General features: G+C 39.7%; 1 long non-coding RNA gene across 2 annotated transcripts; it reads left to right on the top strand.

Annotated features, from left to right (window-relative positions):
• Window positions 1–5,479: 5,479 nt before the first annotated feature.
• On the top strand, window positions 5,480–7,345 carry LOC307028006. Of its 2 annotated transcripts, XR_013804805.1 has the most exons (4): window positions 5,480–5,829; window positions 5,984–6,107; window positions 6,287–6,563; window positions 7,228–7,345. It is a non-coding gene; the product is annotated as an uncharacterized lncRNA (long non-coding RNA). The 2 variants fall into 2 exon arrangements; XR_013804806.1 differs by lacking the exon at window positions 7,228–7,345 and having other exon boundaries at window positions 6,287–7,195.
• The last annotated feature ends 367 nt before the right edge of the window (window positions 7,346–7,712 follow it).

Here is a 7,712-nt window from a genome sequence, read left to right as displayed (position 1 = left end):
GAGTACTTCTACTTTTACTCAAGTACAAGATATATACTTATACCACCTCTGTTTATAGCCTATGAAAAAAACTATTAGAAATAGAAGGCTAAAGCTAACGTTAGCAGATAGTGACAATGTATGCTAGCTAGCTAGCTCAACGATTCCTTAAATAATATTGCCACAGAAAGACTTTTCAGTTCACATCACGCTCTGCCGCTCCGACAGGGAGCTCTGCTCTGAAAACCTGAACGGCCCGTTCTAACAGCTGTTCACCAGCGTTCCAGTCTGTGCCACAGTGACTCCGGACGCACAGTTAATATTAACGAACGCACCCGTAGGTAATGTAGCTGCTGAAGCTAGACCATCATCTCGGAGCAGCAGAGCCTTATTATACATCCATGAGCAGAGCCGACAGGCAGGAAGACTCGTGCACACAGCTCGTACTTCATTATAATATATAAAAAAAGAACACCATGCGTGTCATGATGGCACATAACAGCTCACGGCCGCAGTTTACTCCGGGTCCCAGCCCCCCCCATACCCCAAAAATATTTGTATTGCAGATCTACATGAATCACACAAACAACTTATTTTGGATTCAAAACGGCGAATTTCGCCGAAAGGTGACAAGTTTGCATCACTGAACATAGACAGAGCACAACTGAAACATAACATCTGAAACGATGTAACAACATAATACACTTGTGGGGATGCTTGGGATGTGAGGAGTGAGGGACACGGCTTAGAACGGGCGTGTCGCCTGGCAGGACAGGAGAGTGTGTGCACCAGTCTGCCTTGATCTATGAATTCATGTCCGTGACACTCACTGCTGCCCACAGCTGTTTTATAGAAGGAAATTCCTTCACTTCATGAAAGTGTTTTAACCACACACACCTCTACTACACACACATGACGTGTGTTATTTTCCCCATAAGGAACAAGTCGCTGCAAATTATCCCGCTTATTACACGGCCAAATTCTCAACAAAGTAACGACATGACTCCCAATATTAATTGAAATGCTTTTATGGATTTAGATTTTTTTTTTATTGATTTAAAAAATAGTTGTATGTATTGATTTAAAAAATGAGTTGTATGTATTGATTTAAATTGACATGCATCCGCTAAGAAAAATAGTCCGTTGTTACAGTTTTTTAAACAGTCTGAATGAAACGGCAGCTCTCAGCTGTGTATTTACACAACTAATGGCCCATCAACCACAGCTCTCTCCCCCCTCCCCCCTTGATCTTTCTTCTCCAGCAGCTAAATTAACGGTAGGTTACTCTGAGTGACAAGCTTACAGTTAGACACAACACTGTCATTGCAAGTGACCCTCAGTTAGTTGACTTTTATGTTCAACTGCTAAATTCGTTACTGATAAAAAAGGGCTTCTACTGTACCTAATTACCTTAACACTAGAACCGCCAGAGGTTTTTGTATAGGCCTACCTAAACCCGTCAAATCCCGCTATTAGAATGCAATTTTTAACAACATAGGGTGCTACATAACACACTTTCAGGAAAAGTCAGGGACTGGGAGACTTTAATATTTTATTGAAAAAAAGTTACATTGCACACACACAACAACACATCACACAAATTGACCCGATTGGCGGTTCTAGTATTAAATAAACTCACTAATTAATGAAACCAGTTCAATACGCATTATTCTTATTCTTATCATTCTTTATGAGAGCAGAAATAGTCATAAAATCAGATCTGTTTTTTAAATGAAATCTGACGGCAGGCAGTTAGCTCTGATCACCTATGACAAATGCGCCGCACCTAATCGCTGGCCATTCAGCCACAGACACTGTTCGAAATGGGGGGGAGCTAGGAGGAGCTTGGCTCCCCCGAAGAGGGAGGGAGCTCCCCTGAAGGCTGACTTTGAGATAAATAGGGGGAGCCCAAAACAGTTGTGCATATTTGTGTCACACAGATTAGAAATGTTGAGTTTCTGTAAATAACAGTTCTTGAAATAAATAATAGTTATTGTTCATTACAGTTTCTGAATATTTGTTTTATATTTGTGAATATGTCTGGGTGTTGCCATCTGTATGTGGCGGCGCTGCATTCTTACTTACGTTGCTATGATTATGGCGGTGATGCCGGCGCGGTATTTGAAATGTTCATATTGATATTTTTTTAACTCTGGCTGTGTAATAAAAAAATATGGCAAAACGAAAACAGCCAAGCGTCACAGCTTTTGGATTCACAAGCACATAAGCGAAGGAGTCTAAAAATGACAACGTGAACGGAAAACAACTTTTAGTTGGCCGGCTGTAAGCGGCGTTAGGGTCGAGTTTGACAGCTCCACACCGAGGGAGAGGCCTGCCGATGCGGAGCCTGAAGAGGCTTCAACAACGGCCACATCCGCCGGCATAGTGACACCGTCTGTATTAGTAGAAGAGTGTTTTTATAGCAATTGATCGCATCCGCGCTGCTGCGCCAGTCAACAGAGCGTGCGTGTGACATATTTAGTAGCAGGATGTGCTCTGAAAAATAGGGCTCCCCGAAAGCAAATGGGTAATTCGAAAACTGACAGAGCTCCCTCTATACAAATCAAACTGTAGAAGGTGTGAAAGCACCTATTGTTTTAAATAATGGTCGGAATGTGACCTGTGAGCCTTCTGAATTACCGTGGGACAGCACATTCTAAACTAAAATGTTCAATCAATAAAGTAACATATTATCTTATCTTAATAATATCTTCATATTAATAATAATAATAAATCATACAGTATGTGTCCGAAAGGGAGCAGGAGGAAGCAAACACAAAAATATACTGCATATTAAAGCAAACGATTGTAAAGGTTAAAGTATGAGCATAACAAATAAAGAAGTGTAATGTAAACATTTACATTATAATTATGATTATTTAATATATAAAGACTATATATTATTGAATTACAAGATTAGATATACTTTAGTTGATCTAAAATATTGATGTGTTAAAATGCTCTTCAAAACACAACTGAAAGTCCATGAAACTTGTCTTTCTGTATTTGTGAATGAAGCGCCATCTCCTGGTTAAAACCTGAAATTGAAAATCTGGCAACGCCCTCTTGGAAAATAGTGGGAGGGCTTAACATTCCTCTATACTGGTCTTTGGCTGGTGGTAGGCAGGAAGCTGTAAGCTGGAGTCCGAAATTCAGTGCTCCATCTGTCGTTAATATATCTTTAGATAATTTGTTTCGTAGATTCTACGGTCCAAGTACAATAACTTCAGTTTTGGTCGTGTTTAACATCAAAAATGTAAGGTCATCCACGTTTTTAAGTCCTTGAGGCAGTCTTGAATTTTATTTAGATGATTAATTTCATCAGGCTTAATTGATAAATATAGTTGAGTATCATCCGCATAACACTGAAAGTTTACAGAATGATTCCTTATAATATTGCCTAACGGAAGCATATATAGTGTGAACAAAATAGGTCCAAGCACTGAGCCCTGTGGCACTCCATGGCTAACTTTGGTTTGCATGGAAGATTCATCGTTGACACGTACAAACTGAGAGCGTTCAGATAGATAGGACCTAAACCAGCCTAAAGCAGTTCCCTGTATGCCAACTAAGTGCTCTAGTCTTTGCAATAGGATATCGTGGTCGATAGTATCGAATGCAGCACTGAGATCGAGCAAAACAAGAATAGAGACAAGTCCCTTGTCAGAGGCTATTAGAATGTCATTTGTGACTTTAACCAGAGCTGTCTCTGTGCTATGTTGTGTTCTAAAGCCAGACTGAAAATCTTCAAATAAATCATAGTTTTTTAAGTAATCACACAGCCGTTTTGCGACTGCTTTCTCAAGAATTTTTGAGAGGAACGGAAGATTAGAAATAGGTCTATAGTTGGCTAAAACCTCTGGATCGAGGTTGTGCTTTTTAAGAAGCGGTTTTATCACTGCTACTTTGAATGATTTTGGAACATAGCCTGATAATAAAGACATATTCATAATATTTAATAAAGAAGTGCTAATTAATGGAAAAACTTCTTTTGACAGCTTAGTTGGAATCGGGTCTAAGATACACGTTGATGGTTTAGAAGAGAGAACCATTGAATTTAATTGTTCAAGGTTTATGGCTGAAAAGCATTCTAGTTTACTATCTAGTGTAATATTAGAACTTACGTTTCCGCGAGCTGTTTATATATTCAATAATCATAATAATAATAATGTAAATGTTTACATTACACTTCTTTATTTGTTATGCTCATACTTTTACCTTTACAATCGTTTGCTTTAATATGCAGTATATTTTTTGTATATTTTTGTGTTTGCTTCCTCCTGCTCCCTTTCGGACACATACTGTATGATTTATTATTATTATTAATATGAAGATATTATTAAGATAAGATAAGATGTTACTTTATTGTATTGATTGAACATTGTAGTTTAGAATGTGCTGTCTCTCCCACTGTAATTCAGAAGGCTCACAGGTCACATTCCGACCATTATTTAAAACAATAGGTGCTTTCACACCGTCTACAGTTTGATTTGTATAGAGGGAGCTCTGTGGCTGAATGGCCAGCGATTAGGTGTGGCGCATTTATCATAGGTGATCAGAGCTAACTGCCTGCCGTCAGATTTAATTTAAAAAACAGATCTGATTTTAGGACTATTTCTGCGCTCATAAAGAATGATAAGAATAAGAATAATGCGTATTGAACTGGTTTCATTAATTAGCGAGTTTATTTAACACTAGAACCACCAATCGGGTCAATTTGTGTGATGTGTGTTGTGTGTGTGCAATGTACCTTTTTTTCAATAAAATATTAAAGTCTCCCAGTCCGTGACTTTTCCTGAAAGTGTGTTATGTAGCACCCTATGTTGTTAAAAATTGCATTCTAATAGCGGGATTTTACGGTTTTAGGTAGACCCAGCGCCGTATAGACTGAGAGTTACGTCATCTCCGTTCACTCCAATGGACCAATTTTTTACAGCAATGGCGGATCGTGGAGCCTCTCAATCGTTCCCCGGAAGTTAGCGCCAAGGCTAGCAGAGCTGTAGAGTTGCAGCATAATAGACCGTTCGTGACGGACTTTTAAAGGTAAGAAGAAGTTTAAAGATTTATATTGCGGATATTATCATTACATCTGATTCAAATTAACATATGTATTAAAGGATGTCAGTGGATTATCCCTAAATTAGTAGATTTAGGGAACGTTTACAGATAACAGATAAAGCTAGGATAACGGATCAAGTTAGCAACACACGTTGAACAGACTTTTAATTGTAAATTCCGTTCTCTTAATGTCATTTCGTCCAACGTTGTTAAATTAGAGAAGAGGGGCTTCTAAACGGGATTGTATGCGGGGGTGGAGGGAGTTAAATATTAGAGAAATATAACTTTGGTGCGTGTAAGAGTGAGTGTTTTTAGCAGAGCCATATTGTGTCCTTGTGATTATGTTGATTATTACCTGTCTGTATAATGTTGCAGCTCAGCTGATTTTGGATTGATGGCAAAGGGAGAGGGACTTAAGTCAGAGTGAAAACACAAGGTAAGTTTAATACTACTGTTTTATATAAGTAAGCATACTAAACATGTATTCTATCACTGTATTATATAAGTCATCTTGTTAGTAACCTACTGTATGGCAGGTGGAGGGGCAGTGATGTTACAGGTGGAGGAGCAAAACTGCAAGACTGCAAACTCACAAGACAGAGAAATCAAAGTTTGTTCTCCAGAGAAGAGGTTGATTTCACTTCATTTATTTCATATTTTCTAAAGATGTGGAAATGGCAACAAAAAAAAACTTGAGAGCTGTAACCAAGACAACTGTAACAACATGAGTAGAGAGCCACCAAGGTTTTTCAAGTCCCTCTCTTACTCCATTTTGCTAACCCAAACTTCCAGGTACATGACGGGACACCGTGCTTGTTTTTGTTGTTTGCGCTCCTCTGGCTGGGTGCTGGCAGGTGGAGGGCAGTGATGTTGGCAGGTGGAGGGGCAGTGATGTTAGCTGTTACACACCAGGCTCAAACTTAACACATTGCATCCTTCTTTGCAGTGTCCTTATTCCTGGAAGGGGAATCTGCAATTCCTGCAGAGTTTTGTAACCCGTTGGTCCGCACGCAAAGCGAATTTTTAAAGCCTTCTTAATTGTCTCATTGCTCCATTTCATCCCCTTTGTGGTGAGTCTTCCTAATGCCTTAAGTTGGTCTTTTGAAAACGTTTTCTTATATTTGTTGTCCCTAATTTTCATTGTTTTCTTGAGAGCTGCATTTTCCTTCCTGATTTTTCTTAGTGCAGACTTTGCTTTTTTGGTGATTCCTTCTTGGCTCTTTAATTTTCTCTTTAATTTTTTTAATAGATCTGTTTGACTGGCTGCTGGTTCCCTCGTATGCTTACTGGCTGCTGGTTCCCTTGTATGCTGACTGGCTGCTGGTTCCCTCGTATGCTGACTGGCTGCTGGTTCCCTCGTATGCTGACTGGCTGCTGGTTCCCTTGTATGCTGACTGGCTGCTGGCTGAGTGGGTGGTGTCCACCCTCCCTGTCTCTCCTCACTAGCCATGTCCTCTCTTTATTCACCCTCACTTTCCTTTCTCTCAGTCTCCTCATCCCTTCTTCCCTCAATCTTTGAGACTAATGTAAGTAGAAGACATGGCACTGTAGATTTTCGAACATTTAAAATATTATACCACTTAAAAATAAGAAATATGACTTTTGTCACTAAGAGTTCATACTTATTATACCTGTGTCACCTTTCACACTATAGCTGTGATCATGAGCTATGGGCTTTGTAGATACAGGTCCCGGGGTGAATCGTGGTGCAGGGGTCCTTCTGTTTTTGAACACAGGGCGATGCACGAAGATGGTGGGTATAGCCTCTGCTCTCAGCCTAGTCTTGCCCTTTTTTGTCTTGACAAACTGGTCTGCATCAAAATGTGCCTGCGGAGTGACTTGAGGTTACTTCACACACAGAACAACTCAGTTTTGTCTGCCCACATACATATTCCATAGTGGTTGAATACACGGTATTAGGAAACACTTTATACTTACTGGACATGTTATACTCATTACATACTGTATATAAAATATGACCAAGAATGTGAGACAACTTTATAGAAATTCATATCACATCTGTTACTGATGCCATTTGTCATACTTTGTTAAACTCACAAATAATAAAGTTCCATAACTTCAGTTGGGCACAAAGACCACATCTTATCTCCCCAAGGCAATTTCCCATCCAATAGGTGTGCTATATAGGTGTGTATAATCCTTTCTCCTGTCTGTTACTCCCTCTTTCAGCACAAGAACCAGAGGGGGATTCAATGGAGCCTGAATACCTGCACTGAGACCCTCACCCTGCACCCTGAGTCTCAAATCTCAGTGTTTTTCAAGCCTTTCCCTGTTTTTTTGTATTAAACAAAACATTAAGCTTTCCCAATGGTGTGTTTTTCGTTTTGTGAAAAAGTGCAAATGCAGTGTTTGTATATAATAACCTCACATATTTTTTTGCTGTTGGTCGTGAAATTGCTCCTGCTGACTTGAGCCAGCCATTTTTTCCTCCGCTCTGTGTCAGTGGGGAAGCCGTACATTCGTACTCCTTTCTCGGAGCGATTTGAGCATCCCCAGGCAGAACAGCAAACCATGGTGGCGACTAGGAGGCAGCACAGCAAACCAGGACAACACGGAGGAAAAGGCACAGACAAACTGCATGATATGCTATTCAATGTTTATTGAATTCCATGTATTTGCAATGGATGTTCCTAAAACAATACATTTAACATCCA

Source organism: Notothenia rossii (genome assembly GCF_949606895.1).
Source record: "Notothenia rossii genome assembly, chromosome: 2".
NCBI lineage: Eukaryota > Metazoa > Chordata > Actinopteri > Perciformes > Nototheniidae > Notothenia > Notothenia rossii.
Note: the sequence above shows the minus strand (reverse complement) of the source record. Positions and strands in the feature narration are given on the sequence as shown.